At 29.4% G+C, this 20727-nt stretch overlaps 1 protein-coding gene, 1 long non-coding RNA gene and 1 pseudogene across 3 annotated transcripts in view; all 3 read right to left on the reverse strand.

Moving 5' to 3' along the window:
• The window catches only part of LOC141672096 (glutathione S-transferase T1-like), a 272410-nt gene that overhangs the window by 222440 nt on the left and 29243 nt on the right, over positions 1–20727 (reverse strand). The gene's annotated exons all lie outside the window — the stretch shown is intronic.
• Positions 10401–12015, reverse strand: LOC141672094 (uncharacterized; annotated as a pseudogene).
• Positions 13071–14435, reverse strand: LOC141672107 (uncharacterized). 2 transcript variants are annotated; one of them, XR_012555359.1, is made up of 3 exons: positions 13970–14435; positions 13291–13423; positions 13071–13201 (listed from the first exon to the last, which is right to left on the reverse strand). It is a non-coding gene; the product is annotated as an uncharacterized LOC141672107 (long non-coding RNA). The 2 variants fall into 2 exon arrangements; XR_012555360.1 differs by having other exon boundaries at positions 13078–13198; positions 13970–14431.

Genomic DNA, 20727 nt, shown 5'->3' on the forward strand with positions numbered 1-20727 from the left:
ATTGGAATTGACCGACTCAACTGATCAACCAAACTATTAATATTACAATTAATATATTATAACGGAGATTTAAGTTGAAGTTCACATAAAAGTATACGAATTATGTTTAATATGTTATTGATTTGGTTTTATATCGTATCAATAGTTTGCATTATTATGTTTTAACTTGAGGCTCATTACACAAACAAATTCAACTAATTATTTTTTGTTTGATTTTAATTTTTTTATGCAAAATTTATAGGATAATTTTGTTTTAGTCTGGATAAATAACATAAATAATTTTGTTTTAGTCGGTCGAATTCTATTTTTATTTTAATTTTTTTCAGTTTGGGTATATTATATAATATTTTTTTTAGCATGGATGAATAATATATATTATTTTTTTAATCCGATGTAATAGTATAGTATTTTTAGCGAGGATCTATAATATCTTAAACCGAGGCACATTATGCCAACCAAATTTAACCAATTATATTTAGTTTGCTTTAAATCTTAATTTAACTCGGATCAACAATATAATTTATTTCAGCCCCCGAATGAAAAGTGTAAATTATTTTATATTATCTCGTGGTCATACCGAGCAACAAATAATTTTTTGGTAGAATATTTATAGATATCTATAATATCTATTTTTATGTTTAATTAAATTGGTCAATATGAATTACAATTTAAATTATTAGAAGAAATTGACTTTAACATTAATTAGAATAACATAAAATTTAATATGAATTAGAATTTAAATTGTTAGAGAAGACTTTGATATCAATAAGAATTAGAATTGACGGACTAATAATATCAATTAGATTAGAATTGACCAAATGACCAACCAACCAATTAATTTTTTAATGTTTTGTGTATTATAATATAACTAACTTAAAATCTTTTTTTAATAGAGAATAAGGATCTAAGGTTAATGATAGGAAAATTTTCTAAGATAATGGTTAACTTTAGTATATTATTATATTTTTTATTGAATTGCTTACTTTCCTAATTTAAGTACATGCAAAATATATGGTAAGTAAATATTTAGTAATAAGTTATTAGGATTACTTGTACGTGTATTTATGGTGACGTAGGAAAAGTATCATAAGGTTATCCTTATTCTCTTGTTAATATTATGTAATTTTTTAAAAATATTTAATTTGAATTAAAATCTTAAATTTGATCATTTAAATTTTTTAAATGATATGATTTCATGATAAATATATTAGTACTCGCATATGTTCATGATTTGTTTAATAAGAGATATTTGAAATAGACAATAATACTTATTGAACGATATAATTTTATTGATATTACTACGTGTTTTTATAAAAACTTAATTATATTTTAATTAAAAGTTAAGTTTTAGTTTCAATCAATAATATATGAATTATGATTAATGTGGTATAAATTTCAATATATCCTGAATCAATAGTTTACAACACAATTAGTTCAAATTCTTATAGAAGCGAGCGACATAATCCAACTATTTTTTTTGTTTGATTTTAATTTTTAAATCCTGTTCAATATGATAATTTTATTTTAACCCAGACAAATAGTATATATGATTTTGATAAATTAACTTTTCACAGGATAGATATACTATTTTGACAAATAGTATAGATATATATTATATATAATAATAATTAAATTGTTTGTTATAGTAAAGATTGTTATAGAAATTAATTAAATAAAATTAAATTAAAAGAATAAGTTGATTTCAATATCAATTTAAATAATATAGACATTAATATAAATTAAAATTTAAATGTACAGAAAACTTTAACTTTAATACCCAATAAAAAGAATTTAAATTAAATATAATAAAAAGAATCACCGTTAATTTAACTCAAAGAAACATATTGGATCAGAGATATTGAGATACAATATGTGTACCCTATTAGATGTTTCTCCCTCGCTGCTCACTCTTTATTCATTCTGTTAAAGGCCAAATTTTGTACGCTCCTGAAATTAAAAATCGGTTGTGTCTCGAGCTCTTTGGCTTATTATTTGGAACTGTCAGAACAGGATGAGGGTACATGCGAGAATTATCTGAGTCTCTGAGAGAGAGATTCGAATTCGGTTGTAGAGAATTGTACATAGAATATGAGTATAAATTATAGGATAATTATTTATAATTAGTATGTATGTAAAATTTATTATAAGGATAAATCGGTAAATTCAACTTGTATCAAAAAACAGGTATTTTACCAAAATTTTTAATATTTCGTCTTTTATATAATATTAGCCTATAACTCGTGTAATGCACGGTTATTTTAAATAATTATCATTTAAATATTTTTTTTTAAATATTACTTAAGAATACCCGAATATATTTTTATTAAAATAGCAATTTATGATCCGTTGGCATGTGAAAATATGTAAATAGTTTGTTAAAACTATAATAGTTATTAAATTAGGTTTTAAAATACATGGTTCAGAACTTGGTCCAACTAAATAGTTTCCGAAGATATAAACCACGTCCCGGTCAATAGATCATGTTTTAATTAGAATACTTTAATTGAGAATTATTTAGGTTGCTGGGATTTTATTTTAATAAAAAATTATAGATATTAAAGGAATAAGAAAACCTGTTATATCAACCAACTCCAAGTAATTATATTTAGTTTATTTTAAATTTAATTTTTGCTCCGGTGGAACATTATTTTGTTTTGACTCAGATGAGTTGTATATATTATTTTGTGTTATTTGAGTGTCATTATATTGACTAACAAATTATCTTTCATATTTTAACTTTGTTTTAACCTGGTTCAATAGTATAATTTTTTTAAAATCGCGTTAGTATGAAAAAATGCCCAAAATGCACTACTTCCAGTTTCAAGTGCCCAAAATGTCAATTGGCATTACGCCCAAAATACCCACTAATTACGCATGTGTATGCATATTCTATTTTTTGTAAAGAATACGTATTTCTGACATTCGTATTCACTATATACAATAACACAAATACACATGTTGAAAATACGTATTTCGTTATCGTCGACGGAGATGCGTATTCTTTACAAAATATGAATATCAATTAAATTTTCAATATTTTATCTTTAATATAACAGTATAGCATAAAACCCGTGTGATGCACATTTTTATATAATTTTATATATTTTGGTAAAAAATTAATATGGATTGAATTCGTAATTCGTTCATTTAAAATTTTTATATAATATGATTTAATGATAAATATATAAATACATATATGTGTTCATGAATTTTTTATTTAGAGGGACTCAAAAAAGATAACATCATATTGAATGTAATTAAATTGATATTTATATGAGTATTTACAAAAAATATTATAATTTAATTAAAAGTTTTATTTCAGATCAATAGTTTACAAATTATGCCTAATCTCATATAAATTTTATTTTATCTCCGATCAAAAGTTTACATTATTGTGCCCTGTATCAATGATTTATATTATTGTGTTTTAAGCGAAGACCCAAATCAATAATATACATTATTGTGTTTCAACTTAGGCCTGTTACATGAACCAAATTCAGCTAAGCATTTTTAGTTTGATTGTAATTATTTTTAGTCTGGATTATTATTATAATTTTGTTTTAACCCAAATAAATTAATAGTATATATATTTTTGTTTGAGTTGGTCGAATTATACTTTAATTTTGATTTTATTTTAGATAACAAAACAGTTAATAAAAACTATTTTGTTTCTAATTTTTAGCATGATAAATAGGTTATGTTATTTTGGTTTAACGCGACTCAACAATATATATTTTTCAGCCATTATTATTGAACAAATATAATTAATTATATTTTTTTGCTTTAAATTTTATTATACCCCTAATGAATAGTATAATTGTTTTAGCCTGAATGAAAAGCGTAGATTATTTTATTTTATCTCGAGACCATTAAACCGAGCAGTAAATTATTTTCTGATTGTATGAATATAGATACATATAATATCTTTATATATAATAGATTATTATAATATATATGTTACATTTTAATTAAAAATTAAATAAATTGGTTATTATAATAGCGATTGTTTTAGAATTTTAATTAAATAAAAATAAATTAACAAAATAAGTTGACTTCAATATAGATTAGAGTATTATAGAACTACATATGAATTAGAATTCAAACTTTTTTGACTTTAATATTAGTGAGAATAATGTAGAATTCACTATGAATTAGAATTTAAATTGCTAAACTAAGTTGATTTCGACCTCAATTAGACTTAGAATTGACCGACGAACCAACCCGACAACCAAATTTTTAATGTTCCGTCTTTAATATGATAATATAGATTATTCCATGTACAATGTACGATTTACTTTTAATATTTATTATTTTATGTATTTGTATTTTTTTTTGTTATATATTTTTTAATTACATTGAATACTATTATTGTTTATTTTGGTAAAAATATTTTTAAACTTAGCAGACCCGTATTTAAATTGAATATTGACATAGTATATTTTTATAATTTTTTTTATATTTTAGATTAAAATAGTCACTAATAAATTGGGAAGATGGAGAAGTAAACAACAATAACAACTAGTACTATATGTGAATTCGTATCGTGAAAATCAAGGCGTGTCACCATTATCCTATTTAATCGACTTTTATTAATTATTATGTATATTTTATAAAAAATTATAAATAAGAGTACTTAGATAATTTTAAAAAAAGTAGTTAAGTAAAATCAACATTACCAGAAAAACAGATACCGTATCAAAAATTTCAATATTTCATTTATTATATAAGAGTATAGAGAATTCTATTTTATTAAATAAACTTGTGTGTGATATTTAGAGAAGCTGTTTTAATTAAGAGAAATAAAAAAGATAACGTGTTATATTTGAAAACGATTTTGATTTCGTTTGCTATTATAATTTGATTACTAAGGTTAATAAAACTTTTAAATTAAATAAGGGTAATTCGGTAAATCCAACGTGCATGTAGCAAAATTTTTAATATTTCGTCTTTTATATAATAGTAATAGACTAGTATATAATCCGTGCAATATACGGTTGTTTTTATCATATATATTGTAAATTCTAATTTTGATTATACCTCTTTAAAAAATACTAATTTTTTTTATAATTTTAATATGTTGTCGGCATGATTCGAACCTTATACCTCTTAAATAATACTAATTTTTAAGAATAAATCTAACGGTCAACAACGACCAACAACCAAACTTTCAATGTTTCGTCTTTAATATAATAGTATAGATAGTAATAGAAATAGATACAAATTACGCTTTATCTGATCTTATTTTATTTAATCTCGAATCAATAATTTACTTTATTATATTTTTTACATTAGCCAAATCTAACTAATTATTTTTAGTTCCATTTAAATATTTTTATTCACGGAATAATAAGATAATTTTCTTTTAGGATGAATAAATATGATTTTATTTTATTTGGTCGAATTATGTGTTCGTTTCAGTTTTATTTTAGTTTGGATCAATTGTATACATCTTTTTAGTCCGGATTAATTGTACATATTATCTTATTTTAAATCGGCCCAATAATATAATTTTTCAGTCGAATTAATAGTATTTATTATTTTGTCAGATCGAGGCACGTTATATTAAATTAACTGAATCCAACTAATTAAATTTAGTTTGCTATAAATTTTATTTTAGTCTTGATCAATAATATAATTTTATTGTAACCCAGATAAAATGTGTAGATTATTTTGTTTTATCTCGAGACCCTTATACAAAGCAACAAATTTTTTTTTGATAGTATAGATAAACATATTAATAACATTTATATAGCAGATATAAAAATATCTATTTTATAGTTCGATTATATAATAATTAATCTGGTTTTATTTTTATAGTACGATTATTTTATAATTTAATTAAATAAAAATTAAATTAGTAGAATAAGTTGGTTTCAATATTAATTAATATAACATAGATTTTAATATGAATCAGAATTTAAATTGGTAAAAAAGTTTACTTTAATATCAAATAGCCTAGTATAAAAATTTGATATTAAATAGAATTTAAATTAATAAAAAAATTAATTTCAATGTCAATTAGAATTGACCCATCGACCAACCACATCAGTACATGAAATTATTATTTGTACATGGCCAATCATGTAATATTCTTTCGAGAGTCATGCCAAACGATAAACATGTTTTAATCAATATATTTTTTGCATGCATATAAGCAATCGATTATGCACCTAATTAAGTAGTAAAAATTATCTGAGAGGAGAAAGGAATGGCATACCATTTGTTTTGATCGTACAAATAACAAAATAACGCAATGAAGATAGTACTCATTGTTATGCAATTCACATAAAATTGTTTCACTTCTATTAGGTGGTTGATGACAAATATTGTTTTAGAGGTGTTTATAAAATATAAGTTTTTTACTAATAATCGATTTTAATTAAATAAATTTTTTAAGTAAAGTGGGGGTAATTCGGTAAAATTAGCGTGTACCAAAAAATAGGCACCATACCAAAATTTTCAATATATCATATTTTATATAGGAGTAATTGATAGATAGATAGATTTATATACGTAGTTATAACTTATAATAAGTAATCCGAGGATGAAGTTATAAAATTAACTAAATTAAATAAATTTTATATATTTATGTAATTATAGAGAATCCAATAGTAATAACATTTTGTATTAATTTTATGTAGTTCATGTTTCAATGATTTTTCCTTTTTAGTAAAGAGTATACTTACTATTAAGTTTTATATTGGGAAATTTATCACTTATATTACCGTAATTAAATCTTATTATAACTGCCGTGAGCTATCCTGTACTTCATAGCATCTAACAAAGTTAAAAAGTGAAGTCATGGAACCCAGGCGCTTTCGTGTTGTGCTAGTTGTGCAGGAATCTTCTTCAGGTCTGGACAATCATATATTTTTGAAATTGTGTGAGAGAAGGGAAAGCTCCGTCCCCAGCTTCCAAGTCTTCCAGATTGGGGAAATCATATAATCTTAAAAATTGAAGACAGTGGAAACCGGTTCTCACTGCATACCATTTTGTTTCTGCTGTAACATTATATTTTTACCCTCAATAAAATGATAATTTCGTTATAATAATATTTCCTCCTTACCAATGATATCACTTTAAATAAGTTTAAAGTTTCTAAAAAGTTATGAACATATACGTCTACTAATATAATTATTATGAAGTCATTTCATTTAAATTTTTAAATGAACAAAATTAAAAATTGAATTCAATTTTTTTTTAAAAATTACTCCCTCCGTCCCTCTCATTTCTTTACATTTTTTTCACATCCTTGACACGCATTTTAAGGCAACTATAAAGTATATCTCCGTAATTTATTTTTAAAATTTTCTTTTTTTGTATAAAAGTTTAAACATTATATTTTTATTTAGAAGAAAAAAAAATTTAAAAAAAATTATACAAAAATTATACAAATACATTTAATAAGAGCGCGTGCCGAGCCTCCGTCCCCCCAATGTAAAGAATTGAGGGGGACCGAGGGAGTATATAATATTAAAAAAATGTGTGATCCGTGCCTCGCACGAGTTTTAAACTAGTATATATTAAAGCGTTGATGTTAAAAATTTAAATTTATTAAATGATCAAGAATAAATAAAATTATATTAATATCATATAGTTGTGGGAAACCCAACATGAAATTATGATGAATGTTGATATAATAAATACTAGTTAATAACCCATGGGGCCGATTTAATTAATTTAAATAATTTTTAAAATTATAATAATATAAGTGTCATGTTCAATTTTTTAATTTTTACTCCGAAAACCCAACCCAAACTAGTAAGCACGAGATTTTTGTTATGATTATAATAAAAATATTACAATTATTATACAATTTTTAAATTTTATTATTTTATTAAAATATACTATTAAGTTATATAAGAAATAGGATTACTGAGTTCAAATCAATAAAAGAATTGCAACTAAAAAATGGGTAAAATAATATAAATAATATTACAAGTCATATAAAAGTAAAAGAAGAATAAAAATTATATATTTGGAATTATAATGAAATTCAAAAAAGAGTTAAACCAAGAATCCATAGAAACCAAAAGAATTAAGAACACAAAGGTTAAAGTAAAGGGTGAAAAAAAAATTAAAAAATTATAAAACATGTAAAAGTATAAGGAATTAAAAATAAAATAAAATTTAATAGAATTATAAGATATGTATGAATAAAAGATAATAAAAATATAACAAAACATAATATAATCATATGACACGAATAAAGGTTGTAATCAAAAGATTTAGTAAAATTAAAAAGACATATAAAAGTTGAATTATAAGATATATCATATATATGAATGAATAAGTGAAACAGTGGAACCAAAAATTGATAAATTAATATTTGTGTACCAGTTAAATAATGGTTTTTCTTATTAATAAAGGTTAATAATTTATTTATGTAGTTATTAATTATAAGGAATCCCCTGATAAAGTTAAAAAATTAACAAAAAAATAAATGTTATATATTTATGTAATTATAGAAAATCGAATAGTAATAAGATTTGGTATTAATTTTATGTAATTTATACTTCACTGATTTTTCCTTTTTCGTAAAGAGTATAGTTACTATTAAGTTTTATTCTTCGAAATTTATCACTTTTGATATTTTTTTTATAGAATATGATGACTATTATTCTTAAAAGATTTCAATTCTTTCTGTTTACACAAAAATTATGGTGATTAGGAATTATAAATTTTATAAAAAATGAGTAGTTAAACTCAATTAAATTTTATCTTCTTTGTTGAGAACTATAATCTTATCCTCTATTAATAAAACAAAACATCAACAAATAAACCTAAACTTAGTTAAAAAGAAACAAACGTGAATTTTATTATTTTACTTATTATTTTATATTACGTGAATTGATGTTATTCTGACTTAATTATTGACGATATATTCACTTGTAATAATTGAAGTATTGCTAGTTGCTCCGGTCTTTGCAGCTGTCTAGAATTCTTTTCGGTGACCTCCTATTGCTGGTCAATGTTTGTTGCCTTGTTAATCAATTGATTAATGACAAGTGACCTGTAAAGTTCTAAATGACAACGAAAATGATCAATGCATGTGCTTTATATATAATTAACTACAACGGATGATAATTGTCTGGACTCGAAGTGCGCTAAAAAGAGTAATACATGAGTGTTTTGTCTTCGTAACAACCAGAGTGGTGTCTTATTGTGTATTGTCTGAATGTTGTTTGTTCATTTGAGCAGGTCTTGATTGCAGAATATGCTTCGCAAGCATTGATAGATCGATTTCAGATCACTGAGGGATGGCCTGGAAAGTGCTCATTGAAAAATAAAATGATAAAGTATCCGATCAGGTTTGCTATCATGTTTGTGCAAGCAAACCTATCATGATATAGTTTCCGAAAATTTGTAACTTATTCAATGTCTCCGATGTCCTTATCTTCTATTGTTATCACATGTATCTATACTATACATGACGAAAGTTCTATGAAGACCACTTTTTCATCGGAGACCTTGGAAATCACATATGTTCTGCAATCAAAACACTTTAAAATATATTATTTTATAGAATTATGTTTTACAAGTATCACTAATTCATTAAAATTGTTGAAGATCATTTAAGTTTAATATGTAAAATTTGTATGTCATGCAAGCTAAACAAATGTTTTGCAAACTTAACATGTTTTGCAGAATAAAATATTTTTGTAATGTTTACATGCGGTACATATATAATATTCAAGATTTGGAATAAAATAAGGATCTTTGTAGAGCATGATTCGCAAAATAATATGTTTTGCAATGTTTTTGTGCAATATTTTGCTTACAGAACATAAGTGGTCTCCAATATCTCCAAAAATAAGTGGTCTCCATAGAACTTAACTTTACTATACATTATACATTATAAGTGAAACATGTTTTGGTCGGTTGGTTAACATCTTCCTAAAACATATGTTAATACCTTCCAAAAGCAAAGTTTAAAACATATAATTTAGTTAAAAAATTAAATCATGTATCTAATATATCTACAAACTCTATGAATTATTATACAACTTAATTTTTAATCATACTTAACTTCTTTTATACCTCTTTTATAGAAAATCAAACACTTCCAAAATTAACTTTAGTAATTTAAATTATAATATAACAAACTAATTAATCAATCTATCTGTACTATTATATTATGAGCAAAACATTGTTTTATTTGGTTAACACATCGTAAAAAGTATGTTCAGACTCTCGCCTTCTTATAGCAAACCGATCTATGGCATGTGATAGGAGGACTTTTTAAGATTTTAACTATCTAAAATTTTGAATGCTTCAATAATATAATACATACGCAATAATATATAAATATTTTAACTTCATTAATCTAAATAATATATAATTATTATTTTTTGTAACTTATTTTTATAAATTATTAAAATAATAAAATTACAAATAATATAATCTGTCCGTGCATCGCACGGGTTATAAGCTAGTATACACAATGTACAAAAAAATAAAAATACACAATAAATCAAGAATATTTGGACAGTAGAGGTGTTCTATTGATTCTAGCTCACACTATTCCAGTAACTGTTCTCCCACATCTGCACTTGCTTTACTACACCAGCCTTTTCGCTTACCAATTTTCCAAAAGCTTCGGGTGTATATGGGGAAGGCAGTGTGCAGGGACTTTCCAAGGAAGGACTCTTCTCTAATGAATTCATCTTAAACTTCTTCTCTGTCCCCTCTGCATTGCACGCCATTGTTTCTGAACAAAATTCAACAGCTTTTTCGGGTATTTTTGGCTCAAAACTTAGGAGCTTTGCGTATTCGTTTAACAAATGAAACATGTAGTCATAAACATAATCCATCTTTAGCTCATTTTGGATGAAGGTGCTAGCAGCCTTTCCGATTTCCTGTGCCTGCATTTGCGATATATTAGAGGATACAAAAGCAACTTTTATGATGAGAATGGTATCTGAAGGAGGAGTAAAATACCTTCTCTGTATTGAGATTTCCCCATTTTACTGCATATTCTATTGATCTGCATTTGTCATCGTTGACTGCTGAAATCCTTGTTGCCCTTCGCGAATCCAGTCCTGGAAAAAAAAAACAAAAAATGACTCGATTACCTTCAACAGATTGATTTGAACAAATGATATTGTTTACTCACTGGCCTAATGAATTCATTTTTTTACCTGAACGAAAAGACGAGCATTCCAGTCATGTTCTTCAGAAACATTGCACTTCAGCAGGTCTTTTCTGTTGTCTATGACAAAAGGGTTTCCTTTCCAATAAGCATATGGCTCCCTGTCCATCCATTTGACCTTACTGTTCCCTTCTTTCATTTCTTTCAGTATCATTTCCCATGGCTTTATATTTATTTTAGCCCTTAAAATGCATTAACAGCTTTTCAATCTTTCAGGTTTACATTCTAAGCAATCTAATCCTAATAGATATAGTTTAAAGTAGTTCTACCGAGTTCAAAACATAAATATGTAATATCTTTCAAGCTCCGCAACATTATTTCCACAAGAATCTAAAAGATAGTAAATATTTAAGGCACAAAAAGAAACGATATTTATCAACAGTTGAGTTAAAATTCGAAATTTACCATCCCCAGAAGGACCAATCAGGAAAGACAATATCACTAGTCCATTGATCGCCACAATATCTGAATAATGGCGGAGTGGAGACATTGAGTCTGCGATACAAATGTGATTTCACCACTGGTTTGTCATCAGTATCAAACATCAATTCCAGATCCGGAAGTCTACCAGGATACCTTCTTAATAACTGCAGAATCCCCCATATTGTGAACACATCTCTAGTTTGTATCGACTTCCTGGACTTCTCTATGTAAACCTTTCCTTGCACTATCACTAGTCGAAAATGTGCAGTCCTTTTCGCCTTATCCACCATGTTCCTCGTGATCCCTGTTGCCTTAAACGGCTTTAAATCTTCATGTATCCAGCGAAAATACTTAGGGCATGTTGCACTTGCGCTTGAATCATCACTAGATTCCTTTGTTCTAAAAACCTTAGGATAATCTGATGGACACATTTGTGTCACATTTTCACCTGAACAATATGTTGGAATAATCTTAAATTTAGTTATTAATTATTTGTTTATGTAATTATTAGATATTTTAGATATTTAGCAATAGATTAATTATTAGAGAAAAATATTATTTTAGAATTATTTAGTAGTGGGGTAGTGGAGTTGTGGAGTAAATCATGGACATGTAATTTATCCATTAATTAGTAGTGGTTAGTTTGGGTAGCAGTTAGTTTTAATATGTTTGTAAAGCCTATATAATGGCTAGTTTAGTTTTAGTTTTACAAGAGGAAAAGAAAACAAGAAAAATAGCAGTACAAGTTATCTGCAAAATGTAGGTGTTTTCATTTTTCCTCCAAGGTTTTTCAACATGGTATCAGAGCCATATGATCCAGGGCTTATAAAACTATTATAAAAATACACATATACATATATACATATATATATAAATATATATATTATCCTTAATATTTTCCATGACATTTACAAATGCAAAAAATATGGGCATCTCGCAAAGAATTGTAGATTTCAGAATGATGAAGAAAGGATGGAACAATTGATCGAGGGAGAACCACTCCTTTAGAGTTGTGGAGAGAAAGTGCTCCAAAGTGTTTTTGGAGAGAAAGTGCTCCAAAGTGTTTTTGATGAGAAAGTGCATCAAAATTGATGGTGGTGAGAAATGCATCACAGGTGAAGAGAAAGTGCTTCGTAAATTTAAGATTATGGGGTGAATGTTGGAATAATCTTAAATTTAGTTATTAATTATTTGTTTATGTAATTATTAGATATTTTAGATATTTAGCAATAGATTAATTATTAGAGAAAAATATTATTTTAGAATTATTTAGTAGTGGGGTAGTGGAGTTGTGGAGTAAATCATGGACATGTAATTTATCCATTAATTAGTAGTGGTTAGTTTGGGTAGCAGTTAGTTTTAATATGTTTGTAAAGCCTATATAATGGCTAGTTTAGTTTTAGTTTTACAAGAGGAAAAGAAAACAAGAAAAATAGCAGTACAAGTTATCTGCAAAATGTAGGTGTTTTCATTTTTCCTCCAAGGTTTTTCAACACAATAAAGGGGTATCTCGACTCTTTCCTGGATTTTAACCTTTTCCGGGATTTTCTTCAGTTCATCCGTCTGTGTAATTCTCTTATTCTCTTTGGCAACAATAATCACATTATCAACATAAACTTTACTCTGCTAAAGATTGAAAAACACAATCATCTACTAATGTATGCGACAAAAAACACTATATAGCAAAATTTATTTCAAAAATCATATAAACTTACATGATTGATCACAGAAAACATAAATGCTGCAGCCACAAAAATGAAAATATACAGAATAGTTGTACTGATTCCTGATGCCTTCTTTAGCACTGGCAAACGCCATAAGTTAGCTCCAGATGTCTCTCTCGATAGCCTGATCGATAAATATCCCATAATAAAAATTCGCATTCAAGAAATAAATCTTATTTTTAAATTTTCGAATGCAATTATCCAGTATCCAATTCATTGCAAGTCCTAATGAAGTAAGATAATTTAATTCTAAAAGCACTTAATATTTGATCTGCAAATTTTCTGTATCTGAGAAGTCCATTAATATACTCTGTCTACCAATTATGTACAACTTTCATATAAAATTCCACTTCACTGTCCCTATCAAATGCACACATACATAACTCAAGTGTATAAATAACTTATACACATGTATAACAAATGCATGTTTGCAACGGAATCTCTCACGGAGGAGAACACACTCTCACCAAGATTCGTTACAACCACGTAATAAGAACACGTTCTGATCAAGATTTGTTACAACCAAGTAATAAATTTCACTTAAAATCGAGTCCCGAAATTACCAATGTGTGGTCTAAAACCACACATTGTCCAACATTTAAATAAAATATAATTAAAAAAACATTTATATCAATGTAACAAAAGAAACAAGAGGCTTATGTTGATTTACCAGTCAATATTTTTCATCTCAAAATCAGAAACTCTGTTGTGAGAAATCCAGAATCTTGTTCTTGCTTAAAACCCTTGTGTGTGGATAACTATAATGTTGATATGTATGGTGTAGAAAATATTGTACGTATAGATTATTATGAATATTATTGAAGCCCAAGTCCTAATATTCAAGGCCCATCTATCCAGTCTATTCAGAAGCACATGATCCAAAAAGATTCTAGATTAATTAGCTGTCTTAGTAGTTGTTTATTTGTTTTGTCCTAGGAGGGAAATTAATATTTTTGTTTTAGCTTTACGGTAGGAGGACAGTGGTCCAGGGTCTTTGTAACTACCTCTATTATAAGAGATGACTTATCCTTGTAGAAGAATCATCCAAGAATGAAATGAAAAAGCTCCTGCTTAAAACCATACAGTTTCATTGTTCAATTGTTTTCATGGTATCAGAGCTATGAATTACATCATATAATTGGTGTGCTTATTCTTCACTTTATCTATATCTTTTATTGTCGAAATGGCAACTACTGATAATATTGTTCCTACTAGAACATCTATTGATGTCTCGAGCCCTTTGTATCTTCACCCTTCTGATGGTAACAATTTCATGACCATTGATAAGCTTCAAGGCTCGTCTAATTATAGATCTTGGAAAAGGTCTATGGAAATCGCCCTATCTTCAAAGCGTAAGCTGGGATTTGTTGAAGGTACATTGCTTAGAGATACAACCGATGAAGTCAAGAAGGACGCCTGGGATACGTGCAACAACATGATCATCTCTTGGATTCTAGGGTCGGTTTCTGATTCTATCAAGAAATCTATTATGTTTGTGAGCAGTGCTCATCATATATGGAAGCATCTTGAGCAACGTTTTTCTCTCACCAATGGATATCGGAAATACAAGATAAATAAGGAGTTGTATGAAACCAAACAACAAGGAAAGCCAGTTAGTGAATACTACACTCATATGAGGTCACTTTGGGAGGAGCTGGAATCATTGGTCATTCTTCCTACTATTAATGCAACAACTGCAGAAATTACAACTCTGATTAATGTTCTTGCTCAACAAAGAGAAGAGCAAAAGTTGTTCCAATTCTTGAATGGATTGGATGACACATATGCTGCTCAGAGAAGCCAAATGCTTATGATGGCTGTTCTTCCCTCGGTTGAAACAGCATGTAGTTATATCGAACAAGAAGAAGCACAACGGGAGATTCTCAGTCATTCCAAAGATGAAAGTGAAGGCCTTGTGATGTACAGTAAAGGGACTATGGGTATCTCTGCTAATCTTCAAGGTACAACACAATGTGGTGCTTGTGGGAAGCCTGGTTACAACACTGATAAATGTTGGACAGTTGTGGGTTATTCCAGCTGGCATGCTAAAGCTAAACCTCAAACACAACAACCACACAGAAGCAAGGGTCGAGGCAATGGCATGGGTACTCAGCAAAAATGGAACAAGGGAAGATCTAATTCTGGAGCCCGAATTGCTGTTAATGTGCAAGGGCCAACTCAAGATACTAGATCTATAGCTAGTAGTATTGCTACAATCACCTCACAGCAACTTGAGCAGCTGTTGCGGATGCTACCAACTTCTTCAAGAGGGGGAGGAGATACAGATGATGAAATTGAGGGCAGCTATGCAGGTATGGTCTCATGCTATTTTGCTGATTCCACTAAAAATGATGAATGGATTATAGATTTTGGTGCGTCTGATCACATGTCTGGTATGATTGATGTTTTAGAAAATGCTGTGACCTGTGAAAAACTAGCTCGAATTAACTTACCTACAGGTGAAAAATCTCAGATTACACACAGAGGAAATGTGAGTTTGCTTAATAAGCTAAAATTACAGAATGTGCTTTATATTCCTGCTTTTAAACATAATTTACTGTCTGTTAATAAGCTATGTCATGATGAGAAGTGCACTATAGTCTTCCATGATAATTACTGCATTATTCAAGATAGTCTGACAAGTCAAGTTAAAGGAATTGGGAAAGGAGAGCATGGTCTCTATTATTTAATTAATGAGCCACTTCAACAGACCTTAAGGAATATTAAAGCTCAAACTATAGATCACAGCAGTAAAACTGAATATATTAGTAATGGTAAAGCTGTTATGTCTGCCAACACTATTACTGCTCTAAATCTCCCTACCATAGTTAAGGATGTTCCTAGGTTGAGTAAAGAGATGTTGTGGCACCAGAGACTAGGTCATACACCTTTAAAGAGAATGATGATGATTGATCAAATTGAGCTTAAGGATGGTAATCAAGATATATGTCTAGCATGTCCTCTAGCAAAATTTACTAAACTTCCATTCACTAAGAGTCAATGAAGAGCAGGCAATGTGTTTGAACTAGTGCACATTGACACATGGGGACCATATAGAGTTCATTACAGAGGTAAATATAGTTACTTTCTTACCTTTGTAGATGATTTCTCTAGAGTGACTTGGGTACACTTACTCAAGCACAAGTCTGATGCTTATAGTGCAATCTATAGCTTTGTAAAAATGGTAAGGACTCAATTTGATCAAAGGGTAAAGATCATAAGGTCTGATAATGCCCTGGAATTTGATGATTACAAATGTAAACTCTTCTTTGAAAGATTAGGAATACTCCATCAAACTTCATGTCCAGATAGGCCACAACAGAATGGAAGGGCTGAAAGGAAGCATAGAAATATTCTGGAGATGGCTAGAGCTCTGAGGTTTCAAGGTGCTTTGCCACTCAAGTTCTGGGGAGATTGTGTGCTTGCTGCTACACATATTACTAATAGACTACCAAGTGTTATTTTAAGAGGTAAAACTCCACACGAAGTGCTTTATGGAAAGAAGGCAGGTTATGGACATTTAAGAACTATAGGATGTATGGCATTTGCTTCCAATCCCAGCAGAAAGAAAGATAAGTTTCAAGAAAGAGGAGTCCCATGTGTGTTTATAGGCTATTCTTCATCACAAAAAGGATATAGGTTGCATAATCTTCTTACTGAAATTACATTTGCTTCCAGAGATGTAAGATTTTATGAATCTATATACCCTTATCATGTATTTCAGTCAACTATGGTAAAGGGCTCAGAAGCGCAACAAGAAGCAGCCAAGGAGACACATATTACTTGTGATGATTATGAGTATGAGAATTTTCCAAATGAAAGTCAAGATGCAACAGAATCAGAATATGATCTTCCTCAATCAGAACAATCAATCATTCGAAGATCAACCAGAGAGCATAGACCTCTTGCTTGGCATAATGATTGCCATATCAGTGCAAATTGTGTGAGGAAGGTAACTAAAACTCAGGTCAGCTCTCAATTCTCATGCTTTATGAATACAGTAGGTAAAGCACCTGATCCTAAATGCTTCAAAGAAGCAGCAAGTCATAGTCATTGGCTCCAAGCCATTAATGAAGAACTGGATGCTTTGGAGAGTAATCAAACCTGGGAAATTACTGATTTACCTGCTGGAAAGACTGCTACAGGGTGCAAGTGGGTGTACACAACCAAGTTTGATCGTCAGAGACAAAGCACCAGATACAAGTCTAGACTTGTGGTGTTGGGAAATAAACAAAGGTATGGTATTGATTACGACCAAACCTTTGCCCCTGTAGTAAAGCTATCTACAGTCAGATCTTTACTTGCAGTATCATCTTTGAAGGGTTGGTACACACATCAAATGGATGTGAAGAATGCGTTTTTATATGGAAATTTGCAGGAGGTGGTATACATGAAGTTTCCTCCATGTTATGAAGGTGCTGGTTTTAGATTTGATGTTACATCACCAGAGAAATATGCAAAATATTCTGTGCTTCAAACTAAAGTTTGCAGATTACTTAAGACTATTTATGGTCTTAGACAGTCACCAAGACTATGGTTTGATAAGCTGAGTTCAGCTTTAAAGGAGAATGGTTTTACTCCATCTAAAGCAGACTGCACTCTCTTCACAAAACAGAGGGATGGAAACTTCACTGTAATTCTGGCATATGTAGATGACCTGATTGTGACAGGTAACAACATGCCTCAAATTGAGGAAGCAAAGAAATTTTTGAGCTCTCAGTTCAAAATGAAGGATCTTGGAGACTTGAGATATTTTCTCGGAATTGAAGTTGATAGAAGTGCTGAAGGCATCTTTCTATCACAGAAGAAATATCTGCAGAATATTCTTGAGGAGTTCAAAATGACAAAATGCAAGCCTTTAAGGTACCAATGGATGCTCATGTGAAGCTTCTTTCTACTGCTGGAAATCTCTTGCCTGATCCTGATGTGTACCAGAAACTTGTTGGTAAACTAATTTACCTTATAATCACTAGGCCAGACATTGCATATACTGTGCATGTACTGAGCCAATTTATGCACAAACCTATATCTGTTCATTTTCAAGCTACAAAGAGAGTCCTTAGGTATTTGTCTGGTTCAATAGATCAAGGTATTCTCCTTGCTTCTGATTCTGCAGCAGAACTCCAAGCTTATTGTGATAGTGATTGGGCTGGGTGTCCTAACTCTAGGAGATCAACTTCTGGTTTCTGCCTCTTACTTGGAAAGTCCCCTATAGCTTGGAAGTCTAAAAAACAATCAGTTGTGGCTAGATCCACAGCTGAAGTAGAATATAGGTCTTTAGCAATGGCTACATGTGAAGTCTTGTGGATCAAGCAACTTCTCAAGGATCTGGGCCTTACTCATCTTGGAGCAACTACCATTTTTTGTGATAATAAAGCAGCATTGGCAATTTCTGCTAATCCGGTTCATCATGAAAAAATTAAACATGTGGAGATAGATTGCCATTTTATCAAAGAGAAGGCTGCTGAAGGTCAGATTACTCCAATGTATGTCTCCACTACTAATCAACTAGCTGATGTCTTTACTAAGATCCTAACTACAGAACAGCATCAGTGTCTTCTTAACAAGCTTGGTGTTCATCATCCAACACACCTAGCTTGAGGGGGAGTATTGAAGCCCAAGTCCTAATATTCAAGGCCCATCTATCCAGTCTATTCAGAAGCACATGATCCAAGGAAGATTCTAGATTAATTAGCTGTCTTAGTAGCTGTTTATTTGTTTTGTCCTAGGAGGGAAATTAATATTTTTGTTTTAGCTTTGCAGTAGGAGGACAGTGGTCCAGGGTCTTTGTAACTACCTCTATTATAAGAGAGGACTTATCCTTGTAGAAGAATCATCCAAGAATGAAATGAAAAAGCTCCTGCTTAAAACCATACAGTTTCATTGTTCAATTGTTTTCAAATATAGACAAACAAATGGGATGATAGATAACAAAGTTAGATATATAGGGTTGTGAGAGTGAAAAATAAATGTGGGTTTTAAGGGTTTTTGTTGGTTAGTAAATTAGTTTGGTAACAGAAAGTTGAATTTCTTTAGAATGTTAAGGCTAGTAAAACTCTATAATTTGGACTTGGTTAATTTGTTTTAATTTGGACTTTGATAATGTGTTAATTAGGTGGTGCTTATCTAATTTCCAACTTTATTTTTTAAAATTTTTTTGTAAATTTCTATTGAAAAAAAAAGAAAAAGAAGAAAATGACAGTATTTTCCTATAAATTTTTGTAAGTTTCTGTTAAAATTAAAGAATGATGAATTTATTGTTGTAGCATTTTATCAAGAGTAATCTTTGATGATCAAATTTTGTAAAAAAAGGTTAAAAAATGATATGCATGACACGTGTCGCGATTTAATTTATGGAAACATATGAATGTACGCGAGATCTCATATTATTTTAACAAAAGTTATAATTTATAAAGTATTTGGAAAAAGAAGGAGTCTCTAGCATTTTCCTTTTATCAATACTTTTTTGCTTACCGTTGTTGCTCCGATTAAATTATTAGTTAGTACATAATTATTCATTTAATGGCTAATAGATATTCTAATTGATTACACATTAACTTTTCAGAGTCTTGATGAAAATCTTTTTAAAAAAGATACTAAAAAGTCAAAATACCATGAATTTAGGCGGATAACAAACATCCAAAATAAAACATTATTGGATTTTAAGTTCGGATGTTAATTAAGATTCTAATTTGATTATTGTTATTGAAATCTTGTGGTATTTATTATAAAAATTTCAAGTACCGAATTTATGATTATGCCTACTGATATCGCTTAAATGAGGTTTATCTTGTTTTGCGTGTTTTGCAAGTTATTGCTTAAATGCAGTTTATCTTGGTTTGCGTGGTTTGCAAGCTATTGCGTGAACCCGTTAAGTTTACCCGGTGCGCACCCGAAGGTAGCGGCCGCGGATTCCCTACAATAAAAAGAAAAAGAAAAAAAACCCTTCATCCCTCGCTATATAGCCTAGGACTGTCAATGGATCGGATCGGCCTAAATTCATATCCGTTATTTATTGGATCGGATTATTATCGGATTAGATTTTTTCCGGATCGAATTTCTTTTTTAGTGATCTCTATTGGCTCTATTAGTCTTCGGATCCGACCGGATTTCCGATCCTCTGTACCAGACCACAACCGAACGCTTCTTGCTCTATACATAAGCCTGCATCGACTGTTACCTTGATAGTATCTAACTGTGGCTTAACCTGAGAAATGGCTCCGTCCCCTTCGATTCTCGACTGAACTAAAACTTCTACTGACCGACCCTGAGCATCCTTCCATTGTACAAGGTACTCCTTTGCCAATGCTAAAACTCCAGCAACCATTGCCACAAGAGCACGTCTGTCAAGATTGTAGCTATCGAACACCCTATCTAACCAGTCATGAAACGCGCCCTCTACATGTTGCTGAACATCCGGAATTGTTC

This window comes from Apium graveolens, chromosome 7 (genome assembly GCF_009905375.1).
Source record: "Apium graveolens cultivar Ventura chromosome 7, ASM990537v1, whole genome shotgun sequence".
Taxonomy (NCBI): Eukaryota; Viridiplantae; Streptophyta; class Magnoliopsida; order Apiales; family Apiaceae; genus Apium; species Apium graveolens.